The sequence below is a fragment of the Anomaloglossus baeobatrachus genome, chromosome 1, assembly GCF_048569485.1.
Source record: "Anomaloglossus baeobatrachus isolate aAnoBae1 chromosome 1, aAnoBae1.hap1, whole genome shotgun sequence".
NCBI classification, from domain to species: Eukaryota; Metazoa; Chordata; class Amphibia; order Anura; family Aromobatidae; genus Anomaloglossus; species Anomaloglossus baeobatrachus.
In genome coordinates this window covers 521,919,679-521,933,736 of record NC_134353.1, presented here as the reverse complement: position 1 = coordinate 521,933,736, position 14,058 = coordinate 521,919,679, and the positions used below count along the sequence as shown (strand labels likewise).

The 14,058-nt window shown below is 50.0% G+C and overlaps 1 long non-coding RNA gene across 1 annotated transcript; it reads left to right on the top strand.

Moving 5' to 3' along the window:
* Window positions 1–476: 476 nt before the first annotated feature.
* LOC142295847 (uncharacterized) lies at window positions 477–3,942 on the top strand. Its single transcript, XR_012751556.1, has 3 exons — window positions 477–825; window positions 2,760–2,829; window positions 2,930–3,942. It is a non-coding gene; the product is annotated as an uncharacterized LOC142295847 (long non-coding RNA).
* Window positions 3,943–14,058: the final 10,116 nt, after the last annotated feature.

Here is a 14,058-nt window from a genome sequence, read left to right as displayed (position 1 = left end):
GACTCTAGATCTAACTTTGAGAACCACTCCCTATTGAGCCTCACATCTAAAGTTACACCACTTTTATTATTTTTGCTGGTATTTTTATTATAAAGGTCACAATACTAGTGTACATGGTTGTCAGAGCTTGTACCTGCCCCATTGGAGGCCATTGGAGAGGGGGTTTGTTAGGGGTCCTCCTGATACCTTAGTCTTTGACCCTTTCCTTTACACGTGGGGGCTGCGGGTTCATAGTGGGGGGAGGCCATCGGAGTCATCTGGTTTTTGGTTCTTTGTGCACTATCTTTCTTTTATATTAGATGATATTTCATGGTTTCTTTATAAGGGGGTATATTTCTTTATTTTGAAGATATTTAACTAGATTTCTTTACTTGTCTTTTATTCCCTATTTACTGCTATCAAATTAAAAGACCACGTGGCATCAAAAGCTCTGATGACATCACTGCCTTCTATGACATCACGAGGATCCAGACGTTCTATGCTATGACATCACAATGACCTAGTTCCATAAGAACGTCACCCGCAGTCAGATCTGCACATTCACAGGGACACAGAGGACGAAGATGGAGGCGATTCGTGGTGAGGTTAGAGTCACAATGTGAGTGTGTAAGAAACATCAACCTGCACATGGATTCTGTCCTGTGCATATTACAGGCTACCTGTGGGGGAGCTCATCTACAGCAGAAACCTGATCACCAGATGTGTACACACTCACATGACCTCGGTCACTGGCATATCGTATCGGATGATAGGCATTGGATGCCATATGCTAGTGTGACTCTAGCCTAAAAGGCTCCCAAAAGGCTCCTAAAAGGCTCCTAAAAGGTATGTACCACAGCGACACACCCACCATCCTCACATACTGTACAGCTCTGGCAAAAAAGTTGATAATCATTAAGAAACAACAATACTAATAATGTTTTACCTCAGGAAAAGTTCAGAAATCAATATTTTGTGGAATAACCATGATTTATAATCACAGCTTTCATGCGTCTTGGCTGCTTTCCACCAGTCTTTCACGCTGCTCTTGGGTGACCGTATACCACTCCTGGTGTAAAAATTTAAGCAATCCTTCTTTGTTTGATGGCTTGTGACTATCCATCTTCGTCTTGATTACATTCCAGAGGTTTTCAATGGGGTTCAGGTCTGGATATTGGGCTGGCCATGACAGGGTTTTGATGTGGTGGTCCTTCATCCACACATTGATTGACCTAGCTGTGTGTCATGGCGCATTGTCCTGCTGGAAAAAACAATCCTCAGAGTTGGGGAACATTGCCTGAGCAGAAGGAAGCAGCTGTTTGTCCAGGATAACCTTGTATGCGGCTTTATTAATACGTCCTTCGCAAAGTTTAATCTGCCCAATTTCTAGAGTAAGGTAATCTTCCCTGATGAGTCTAATTTTCAGCTTTGTACAACACCTGGTCATCTAATGGTTAGACGGAGAACTGAAGAGGTGTACAAGCCACAGTGTCTTGCACCCACTGTGAAATTTGGTGGAGGATCGGTGATGATCTGGAAATTTTTCAGCAAGGCTAGGGTTAGGATTATGTCCTGTATGTTACATGTGAGGGGCAGTACAATGTCTTTGTAGTGTATATCTGTATATACATGTGTCCTGTATGTTACATGTCAGGGGAAGTACAATGTCTTTGTAGTGTGTATTTCTCCCATTTGTACCATCGTTCCTCCTCCAATTCTTCCAGTTGTACGATTGTTCCTCCTCCATCTCTCCCGGTTGTACCATCGTTCCTCCTCCATCTCTCTCAGTTGTACAATTGTTCCTCCTCCATCTCTCCCGGTTGTACCATCGTTCCTCCTCCAATTCTCCCAGTTGTACCATCGTTCCTCCTCCAATTCTTCCAGTTGTACGATTGTTCCTCCTCCATCTCTCCCGGTTGTACCATCGTTCCTCCTCCATCTCTCTCAGTTGTACAATTGTTCCTCCTCCATCTCTCCCGGTTGTACCATCGTTCCTCCTCCAATTCTCCCGGTTGTACCATCGTTCCTCCTCCAATTCTCCCAGTTGTACCATCGTTACTCCTCCATCTCTCCCGGTTGTACCATCGTTCCTCCTCCATCTCTCCCGGTTGTACCATCGTTCCTCCTCCATGTCTCCCGGTTGTACCATCGTTCCTCCTCCATCTCTCCCGGTTGTACCATCGTTCCTCCTCCATCTCTCCCGGTTGTACCATCGTTCCTCCTCCATCTCTACCGGTTGTACCATCGTTCCTCCTCCATCTCTACCGGTTGTACCATCGTTCCTCCTCCATCTCTCCCGGTTGTACCATCGTTCCTCCTCCATCTCTCCCGGTTGTACCATCGTTCCTCCTCCATCTCTCCCGGTTGTACCATCGTTCCTCCTCCATCTCTCCCGGTTGTACCATCGTTCCTCCTCCATCTTTCCCGGTTGTACCATCGTTCCTCCTCCATCTCTCCCGGTTGTACCATCGTTCCTCCTCCATCTCTCCCGGTTGTACCATCGTTCCTCCTCCATCTCTCCCGGTTGTACCATCGTTCCTCCTCCATCTCTCCCGGTTGTACCATCGTTCCTCCTCCATCTCTCCCGGTTGTACCATCGTTCCTCCTCCATCTCTCCCGGTTGTACCATTGTTCCTCCTCCATCTCTCCCGGTTGTACCATCGTTCCTCCTCCATCTTTCCCGGTTGTACCAGCGTTCCTCCTCCATCTCTCTCCTCCCATCACTTCTTTCTTCCCTGAATCTGTGATCTTGTTTTGATATAAGTAATCTTTTCTTACAGAAGCGTCGATTTGGTTCTGGACCTTTCCATTTGTATAACACTCACAAAGCAATGAGGACGACACCAGCAGGTATGTATGGAGGGGCCTGTATTCTTAGGGCACGTTCAGGGGTTTTGGTGCTAATAACATTATTTTTTCATGTCTCCTAATAAAAATTCTCTGTTTTCAGTTCCAGTTAGTGAGTGGGACCACGAATTGGGCGGACAAGTCAATGAAAATACCGCTCTTGTGACAGTCTCCATCTGAAGCCTCAAAACGATCACAAGACGGATCACACACTACATTGTGTCTTTTCTGTTAAGTGATCATCCGTTTTTCAGGACGATCACTTATTTCTGGCATTTTTTTCGGCGTCTGAACGGTTTTTTGTTCTTTTCCTGAAGCGCTTTGTCGACGCTTTTTCCGTTTTTGAGTAACGTTTTTAATAATTTTTTTTGACAACTTTTTAAGGGGATTTTTTGGCCCAAAACACAAAACGAGTGAAAAAGGCGTCATCGGGGCGTATTTTTTATCCTATTGCTTATTATATATATGGAGTTTTTGTAGCGGGGCCCGATTCATCAGGACCAGCGTTGTTTCCGCTTGTTCTGATGAGGGGCTGTTACGTCACCACCGGAGTCCGCTCCAGCGACTTCTGCTCAGATCGCCACGCCGTGTTCCTGCCGTGGATGGTGATGGGAGAGGAGTCCCTGTTCTGCTATAGTGATCTCCAGGGCCCTGTGTAATTCCAAATCCCTGTATAGGGGATAAAGGGTTTCAGGGTTCTGGGGGTCCTGCTTCCACTTTCCAGATCCAGTCCCCTGTCCATCATCCACGTTCCAGATCCAGTCCCCTGTCCATCATCCACATTCCAGGTCCAATCCCCTGTCCATCATCCACTTTCCAGATCCAGTCCCCTGTCCATCATCCACTTTCCAGATCTAGTGCCCTGTCCATCATCCACTTTCCAGATCCAGTCCCCTGTCCATCATCCACGTTCCAGATCTAGTCCCCTGTCCATCATCCACTTTCCAGATCCAGTCCCCTGTCCATCATCCACTTTCCAGATTACGAGTACTGAGTGGCTCTAGTCTGTCCATTACATCCCACCTGAGTCTGTTGATCCAGGCAGGCGCCAGTGTGCAAGCAAAGATGTCGTGAGCGAACGCTCGCTTGTTCACGATAATCTTTCAGTGTAAATTTTATCCTTTTTTTCCATTTTTTTTGCTTTTTATCAGCATTTTTGTACTTCTTTTTAATCCGATGGATAAAACGGGAAGACGCTAAGAAAAAGCAAAAAAATACGACGGTTTTAGGGGCGGGAAAAAAAAAGACACAGTGTGAACATACCTTACACATTACAGAACACAGACGGACGTCACACGACGAGGACGCTCATACACGGACAGAGCTGGTTCACTACAGACATTAGCAGTTTATTGTGTATTATGTATATTGTGAGGCTTATCCTAATTAGGAGTTAAGTGTATATTTGTATATTATGTATATTGTAGTAGTTAATTGTATTTTTGTATATTATGTACATTGTGAGCCTTAACCTCTCAATGACCAGACACGGTTTTTCCGTTTATCATCCATCTGCGATATTTTTGACCCTTTTTCTCGTAGAGATGTTTTTTTTCCATATTTATTTGTTCTGTTTTTGTCCTAAAGTCATTAAGAGGTGAGGACGATATTCCTGGAGTGTAAATTGTATTGCATGTGCGGCATCAGGCAGGCAGTATGGGCGGCACGGTGGCTCAGTGGTGATTTACACTGGTGCTATGCGGACAACATCTGCAAGGAGTTTGTATGTTCTCCTCGTGTTTGCGTGGGTTTCCTCCGGGGTCTCCGGTTTCCTCCCACACTCCAAAGACATACAACAAAAGGGGACGATCAGTATTGGAGAAAGATCGCTGTCTTCTATGTAATCTGGGGCAGTTCCGCTCTTTTAGGCTGCGTTCACACCTCGCAGGTTTGATGCGGATTTTACACACAACTTATTTTTCCACCCCAGGAAAGTGGGTGAGTTTATCTTCCTCTCACCCCCATTCCAGTCTGTGTGGGGCACAATCCATATGGAAATCAGCTTTTTTTTATGCTGTTTTTATTTTTTTATTTACAGCATGCCGATTTCTGTAGCGGATTTTACATATTCATTTCACTGTGGATCCTTAAATCTTGCAGGTAATCTGCCGGCCGGGCATGAAATATGGAGGACTTTTTTTTCTCCACGCATAAACACTGCAGATTTAATTTTATCAATCCAGTTGTAAAATCCGCACCAAATACGCAAAGTGTGAACAAAGCCTAAAAGGTCCAGATCTGCAATTCAGATATACCCTATAGACAAGGGGAGAGGTCAGCCATACTTCTCTAATGGTTGAGCCTGGAATTCCCAAATACTTATACTTCTCTAATACTGAACAACCCTTTTTGATCAATTTTAATACAATTAAACTTTGTATTATTATTATTGATTATGAGAATTTTTGGTTCACTGCCTAATGCTAATAAATAAATTTAAAACAAGAATCGGTCTCAGTGTTTTTCTTCTCGGCGATTATTATATCACACAGTGACCAGGATACATCGATGATCCTTCAAATTCCAGATCCAGTCCCCCGTCCATCATCCACTTTCCAGATCCAGTCCCCTGTCCATCATCCACGTTCCAGATCCAGTCCCCTGTCCATCATCCACGTTCCAGATCCAGTCCCCTGTCCATCATCCACGTTCCAGATCCAGTCCCCTGTCCATCATCCACGTTCCAGATCCAGTCCCCTGTCCATCATCCACGTTCCAGATCCAGTCCCTGTCCATCATCCACGTTCCAGATCCAGTCCCCTGTCCATCATCCACGTTCCAGATCCAGTCTCCTGTCCATCATCTATGTTCCAGATCCAGTCCCCTGTCCATCATCCACTTTCCAGATCCAGTCCCCTGTCCATCATCCACGTTCCAGATCCAGTCCCCTGTCCATCATCCACGTTCCAGATCCAGTCCCTGTCCATCATCCACGTTCCAGATCCAGTCGCCTGTCCATCATCCACTTTCCAGATCCAGTCCCCTGTCCATCATCCACGTTACAGATCCAGTCCCCTGTCCATCATCCACGTTCCAGATCCAGTCCCCTGTCCATCATCCACGTTCCAGATCCAGTCCCCTGTCCATCATCCACGTTCCAGATCCAGTCCCTGTCCATCATCCACATTCCAGATCCAGTCGCCTGTCCATCATCCACTTTCCAGATCCCGTCCCCTGTCCATCATCCACTTTCCAGATCCAGTCCCCTGTCCATCATCCACTTTCCAGATCCAGTCCCCTGTCCATCATCCACTTTCCAGATCCAGTCCCCTGTCCATCATCCACTTTCCAGATCCAGTCCCCTGTCCATCATCCACGTTCCAGATCCAGTCCCCTGTCCATCATCCACGTTCCAGATCCAGTCCCTGTCCATCATCCACATTCCAGATCCAGTCGCCTGTCCATCATCCACTTTCCAGATCCAGTCCCCTGTCCATCATCCACTTTCCAGATTACGAGTACTGAGCACCCGAGCATGGTAGTGCCCACCTCTAACAGCAGCAGAAAAATCAGAGATCTGACTGTAAACACGTACCGGTGTGGAGCACTTCTAAAGCCGGCGTTCATAGGAGATGATCATTACAGCAGTCCAGAGCAGCGCTGATACATTGTTCTGTACGGCAGAAGTTATCGGAATATCGCAGCTTCAAGTCACCTAAAGAGATTAGTAAAAACAGGAAAAAGTGAAAAAAAAAAATGTTTAAAAAATGTGAAGGAAAAAAAACAAATAAAACTTAAATACGGCTATGTTGATGGAAAAATAAACAAGTTTTGGATCTTGGAAGAAGAAAATGAAAAAATAAAAATGAAAAGCAGAAAATCGCCTGGTGGTGAAGGGGTTACAACTTATTTGCATGGCTAACCGGGCCAGAATGGTGAGAGCCTCGGAAAATAGCAAAATATTGCACATTTTTTAAACAATTATTATAGTGAATGTGGAAAATGCCGTCACACATTTCTCCCATTGTGCGCAGTGTATTTTATATTGTGCGATCAGGCAGGAAAAAAAAAAATAATATGGTATATATTTTTAAAGAAAAACTATTGTGCATGAAACCGTCCTAAAAAGACACTTATTATTCAGGGCACTCAGTATTCAGGCTTATCACATACTGGCAAGTAGATGGCACCATGACACCACCGAGTAACTGAGCTCATGAGTAAAGCAGAGGCGGCCATCTTGTGGACGGCCCTTGTAACTGTTTAATGAAGGCATCTGTAACGTCCGGGTGGTGGAACCTCTGGACCGTACACCGGTTTCTCTTGAGGAGGCAGCCAGGCAGGTCACCCCGCCAGAGGGTCTGGGTGCACGGCAGCCGAAGCACAATAGGTAGTTGGATAGTCCGTAGGTGAGCAGGAAAGGTGGACAGAGTTCTGGACGCTGGTCCGGGTGACGAGGCTCAGAGTCCGAGGCCAGGTGGTAAGGTCAGGCGGGATCCGGAACTTGCTGAGCGATGGAACGGGTCACCAGACGGAGCCAGGGAGTGGAGACTGGCGGAGCTGCAGAGATGGTGGAACATCCGCCGAGGTCACCGTCAGGGTACGGGAATGAGCGTGGTTCGGAGCGGCTGGCGTGGCAGGACAGGCTCTACGAGACAGGACAGGGTTAATGCAAGCAAAGCACAAGGCAAAGCAATAGGGGACCTGAACACTAGCTTGCTAAACACGTAGAACAGGCCCCGCCCACCAGGAAAGTGATTCTTAATATACCCTGTACCTGTCTATGTAATTTCCTGTTTCTCGGTGCTGGCCCTTTAAGAGAGGGTCAATGACCGCGCGCGCGCCCTAATGCGCATGCGCGAGGCCCGGGTGCCAGAAGCCAGAGGAGGGAGCGGTGAGGAGGAAGCAGGAGAGCCGGGCTGAGGCAGAGATGCCGAAGGACGCCGGGAGCGGGGACCAGGCTGCCTGGGGACCGCAGGCGATGGGACAGGAAGGCTATGGAGCGGGGGACCGGGAAGCCTGGCACGGGAGCGGGTAAGCAAGGCAGAGGGGCCGGAGAGCATGGCAGGGGAGCCTAGCAGGGGAGCCGGGGAGCGTGACAGCATCATACCCACAGTACACCTCTGTATGGAGCTGGAGCAGAGGCTTCTTTATAAAGAGCCTTATAATCTCCATATACAGCTGTGCAGGCAAATTCTGCACATATCCATACTTACAGAGAAACACTAGGCCTCAATTCTCAAAACGGTTCCTTGGCCCTAGCAACCAATCACAGCTTAGCTCTCACTATTGAAACAGCTCTGGTAAAATGAAAGCTGCGCTGTGATTGGTTGCTATGGATTTCTTTGAAACAGTTTTGATAAATCTGCCCCATAATTAGAGGTAAATGAAGGCACATGAAGAGATCCAGTGTAGAAATTCCCAATTAGATGTGTATATATGTCCAAGAGAGACAAGCGAGAGAGATGGAGGGAGGGAGAGAAAAAGAGGGAGACGGGGAGAGGGAGAGAGATTGGGGAGGGAGAGAGAGAGACGGGGGAAAGAGAGACGGGGGAGGGAGAAAAAGAGAGACGGGGGAGGGAGAGAGATTGGGGAGGGAGAGAGAGAGACGGAGAGACGGGAGGAGGGAGAGAGATTGGGGAGGGAGGGAGAGAGAGAGACGGGGGAGAAAGAGAAAAAGAGAGACGGGGAGAGAGAGACGGGGGAGGGAGAGAGAGAGACGGGGGGGCGGGAGGAAGAGAGAGACGGGGAGGGAGAGAAAAAGAGAGACGGGGAGGGAGAGAGATTGGGGAGGGGAGGGAGAGATAGATGGGGGGGCGGGGAGAGAGATGGGGGAGAGAGAGACGGGAGAGAGAGAGACGAGGGGGAGGGAGAGAGATTGGGGAGGGAGAGAGAGAGACGGGGGGAGGGAGGGAGAGAGAGACGGGAGGAGGGAGAGAAAAAGAGAGACGGGGAGGGAGAGAGATTGGGGAGGGGAGGGAGAGATAGATGAGGGGGCGGGAGAGAGAGATGGGGGAGAGAGAGACGGGAGAGAGAGAGACGAGGGGGAGGGAGAGAGATTGGGGAGGGAGAGAGAGAGACGGGGGGAGGGAGGGAGAGAGAGACGGGAGGAGGGAGAGAAAAAGAGAGACGCGGGAGGGAGGGAGAGAGATGGTGGGATTGGAGAGAGAGACGGGGGAGGGAGAGACGGGGGGTGGGAGAGAGAGAAAGAGAGACGGGGAGGGAGAGAGATTGGGGACGGAGAGAGAGATTAGGGGGAGGGAGAGTGACGGGGGAGGGAGAGACGGGGGGAGGGGGAGAGGGAGATGGGGGAGGGAGAGAGGGGGGAGAGAGAGAAAGAGAGACGGGGGAGGGAGAGAGATTGGGGACAGAGAGAGATTGGGGTGCGGGAGAGAGAGATGGGGGGAGAGAGAGAGACGGGGAAGGAGAGAGACGAGGGGGGAGGGGGAGAGAGAGAGATGGGGGAGGGAGAGAGAAGGGGGGAGGGAGAGAGACGGGGGGAGGGGGAGGGAGAGAGATGGGGGAGGGCAATAGAGATAGAGAAGACACCCTCAGCAGAAGTCAAGCTGGGTTCATGCCAAACTATTCCACCACTGACCACATTTACACCCTGCAAAGCCTCATCAAGACTCACATCCACGGCAAAAAAACAGGAAAATATTTGCATGTTTTGTGGACTTCAAGAAGGCCTTTTGCTCAGTGTGGCACCCAGGCTTGTTCCTTAAACCTATGACATGATCAAGAACTCATTCACTGAGAACCGCTGCAGCGTGAAGGTGAACGGAAAGAGGACGGCCTTCTTCCGGCAGAGCCGCGGGGTAAGACAGGGCCGCAACCTGAGCCCAACTCTATTCAATATCTACATAAATGGACTGGCCGCAGCCCTGGAATTCTCCTCTGCCCCAGGTCTCAGCCTGCAGGACCGCGAGGTGAAGATCCTGCTGTACGCAGATGACCTCCTGCTGCTTTCCCCAACCGAGAGAGGCCTCCAAGATAGCCTGGCTGTGCTAGAAACATTCAGCACCACATGGGCGTTCCACATCAACCAAAAGACCAAAGTCATGGTGTTTCAGAAGAGGAATAATAACGAAACCTCCACTCCCTGCCTCACACTAAATGGCACCGCTCTGGAGAAGACCAGCAGCTCTACCTACCTCAGTCTGGAGCTAAGCCAAACCGGGAGTCTCAAGCAAGCAGCAGAGAACCTGAATGGGAAATCATGCAGAACCTTCTGCGCCATCAGAAGACAACTATATCACCTCAAACCACCGGTGAGAGTCTGGCTCAAGATATTCGACAGCGTCATCACCCCTATACTGCTGTATTGCAGCGAGGTGTGGGGCCCAGTGACCTACCCAGACCACACAAAGTGGGATTCCAGCCCAACTGAAGACTTCCATCTGGAGTTCTGCAAATATCTCCTCCAAGTCCATCGCAGCACCTCAAACATAGCCTGTCGGGCAGAGCTGGGCCGATTCCCCTTATGGCTCAGTATACACAAGAGGGCGCTATCACACCAGGCGCACATACAGAACAGCAACCCCAGCTCCTACAATTGTAAAGCCGGGCTGAGCCAGAGCCCAGAGCAAGCCAGGAACCCCGGCAGCCAGTCCAGCCAAAGTCAGCAACACACCCTGACAAAAGCCCAAATAAAAGAGATCTCAGAGAGCGGCAAGATGCAATACATAGAGGACTGGAAGAGTGAATTAGAGAACTCCCAGAAACTCTCCATCTACCGGTCACTGCAGAGGGACTACCTTCTGGCCCCGTATCTGGAAAGGTTACGCCACCCCAAAGACAGGCAGACACTGAGCCTGTACAGACTGAGTGCCCACAGCCTAGAGGTGGAAACAGGACGGCACCGACAGACATACAAGCCGCGGGAGAACAGACTGTGCCAGCACTGCCAGCAGGGGGCTCTGGAGGACGAGGCGCATTACCTGCTGCACTGTAACAAATACTCAGCAGTGAGGGCCTCCCACTTCCAGAAGCTTACCACTCATACCCTGGACTGTCCATCCATGGACGAGGAGAGGAAACGCTGCATCCTACTGGGGGAAGAAGAATCAATGGTGCAGATCGCCGCCCAATATGTCACCACATGTCTTAAGCTGAGGGGTACTAAAGACCTCCAAATGGGCCATCATTCCCCAAATTGTGTCCCCGACACCCCATCCCCATAGCTCTAACCCACTCCTCTGTCAGACTTTTTCTTGCTTTGGCAACACTAATTGTATTGTGGTCCTGCCAATAAAACCGATATGATTGATTTGAGAGAGAGAGACACACACACACACACACACACACACACACAAGGAAACACAGAGACACACACAGAGAGAGACACAGACACAGAGAGAATGACAGAGAGAGAGAGAATGACAGAGAGAAAGAGACACAGAGAGAGACACAGAATGACACAGAGAGACACAGAATGACACAGAGAGAGAGAGGATGACAGAGAAAATGACAGAGAGCGATACACAGAGACAGAGAGAAACACAGAAACAGAGACAGACACAGAGTGACAGAAAGAGAGAATGAGAGCAAGAAACACAACGAGAGACACAGAGAGAGAGACACAGAGAGAGACACACACACAGAATGACAGAGAGACACACAGAGACACAAAGACAACAGAGAGGGAGACACAGACAGAGAGACACACACACAGAGAGACACACAGAGACGCAGGAAGAGAGAGACAGACACACAGGGAGAGATACAGAGAGAGAGACACACACACAGAATGACAGAGACATAGACAACAGAGAGAGAGAGAGAGACACACACACACACACACACAGAGTCACAGAGAGAGATACACAGAGACAGAGAGAGACACACACACACAGACAGAGTCACAGACAACAGAGAGAGACAGAGAGAGAGAGATGACACAGAGAGAGATAAACACACAGCCACACACACACACACACACACAGAGGGAGACAGACACAGGGAGCGGGAGACAGAGACGCATGTGCACACACACAGAGGGAGACAGACAGTGAGAGAGGGAGATAGGGTGAGTGTGTCGCGGGCGGCGGGGCGCTGGGCTCGCTAACGCTCGGGTCCGGCGCTGCTGCTGCTGCTCGGTGGCTCGAGCGGTGGGCCGGATCCAGGGACTCGAGCGGCGCTCCTCGCCCGTGAGTGAAAGGGGAACGATTGGTTTGGGGAGAGAGTGTCCGTGACGCCACCCACGGGTTGTGGTGAAGATAAGCACCACCGCTGCCGGTGATGGGGATCCCGGGAGCGATGGCAGGGAGCAGCTGGGATGTTGTTCTCCCCCTCCGTGGGTAGGGGTTGGTGGTCCCGGGGCCTGGTGGTGTGACAGGGAGACTTGGTTGGTGAGGTGCAGGGTTGCAGGGACAGCGCGGCGCCGGACGGCACTGGTGTACTCACTCAGATAATCAATGACAGAGTCTCTGGTAAACCGAACGGCCGGATGGACGGGTCCCGCAGCCGGCTGCAGTGCTAATGTTGTGCTCTCCCCGGACGGCTGATGGTGGCTGTCTTTCCCTGCACCTTTGTGTACTGTGTTGACTCCGATGGTTTCCCACACGGTAGTCCGCTCCCCGGCGTATAGGTGCCGTAGGAGCCCTTTTGCCCGCAGGCGCTGGCCCTTGGATCTCTAGCCTGGGGCGGTGGCTGTATATCCTCACAGTGCGGACGGTTGCCTTCTAACGGGACTTGGGTTGCTAGGAAACCCCTGGGGTTCCGGTCACACTCGGGATTTGACCGTTGTCGGCGGCGCCAAGCCTGGTCGGGGCCCGATGGCCCTGCCTGTGTGCTTAACTTCACTCCGGTCCCCGGTTCGGTACCGGTGGGCCACCGCCCAGCCCCGGTCCTACGGTTCTGCGGAGATCCGTCACTCCTGCAGACGGCCACCACCGTCTGCCAACCTTGCTGTAGGTGCCTGGGCTCCAACCCAGACACGTCAGTCTTTAACTCCCTTCACTTCAAACTCCTGAACTGCACTGACTCCTTTTCCCGCCTCCAGGACTGTGAATTCCTCGATGGGCGGGGCCAACCGCCTGGCTCCGCCCACCTGGTGTGGACATCAGCCCCTGGAGGGAGGCAACAAGGGTTTTTGTCTGACTGCTGTAACTGCCTAGGGTGGGGGGGGTTGTGTTGTTGTTTTCTGTGACCCCTGGCTAGTCCAGGGCACCACAAGTGACAGAGACACTTGGTCACTATTCCGAGCAACGCCAGGTACTACAGCTAATAAATGTTATATATATATTATATATGAGACTATTCTGCAACTTTTCAATGTATTATATATGTTAATGCCTCGCTACTTCCCAGACCTCTGCTTTGTAGTTTTTTTTGTTTTTTTTTAATTACTATCGTGTACAAAACCATCCTAAAGCGAGACTTATTATTCAGGGCACTCAGTATTCAGGCTTATCACATACTGATGTAGATGGCACCGACACCACCGAGTAACTGAGCTCATGAGGGAAGCAGAGGCGGCCATCTTGTGGACGGCCCTTGTAACTGTTTAAAGCTTCCTTTATACATCCGTGTCTCTGGTACGTGTGACGTCTGTTTTCACACGTATCGTAGACACGGACACACGTAGACCCCTTAAATTTAATGGGTCTGCACACACATCCGTGTTTTGACACGGACCATTTGTCCGTGTGCTCCACATGGCAACATACTTGTTTTTCTCCGGCAGTACAGGCCTCACACGAAGCGCACATTGATGGGATTTGTGTGACAAATACCGGAGAAAACACAGGTGACATAAAAATAAAGAATTTTTATACTTACCTATCTTGGGAGCTGCTGTTGCTTCCGGGCCCACTCATTATCCCTCATGAATATTCACTGCAGTCACCACAGACCCATATCTAACAGCAGCGCTGGAGACAGGTAAGTATAGCAGATAATGCTGTCCGAGTGTTATCCAGATGTCACAGGGATAGCACAAGTAAAAGACGCACTCAGGCACACATACACACCTTCACCACAGACTGTGCAAACCATTAGTGTTTTGCACGGACGTATGAAAGAGGCCATAAGGGTACTGCACAAGAATCACGCGAGAGACATCAGAACAAAACATTGGAGGAAAAGGAATCGATCACCAGGTTGTTGCTATGTAATCTGAGAGTAGGATGATGTAGGGGCAGAGACCCTGATTCCAGCCATGTGCCACTTACTAAGCTGCTTTTTGCAGTTTTGATATAATCCCAATTTTCTCTGCTGCAGATCTACCATCCCTCTGAATGCCGAGCTCTGTATAACCGCAACCAAACCACTGATTGGCAGCTATCCGTG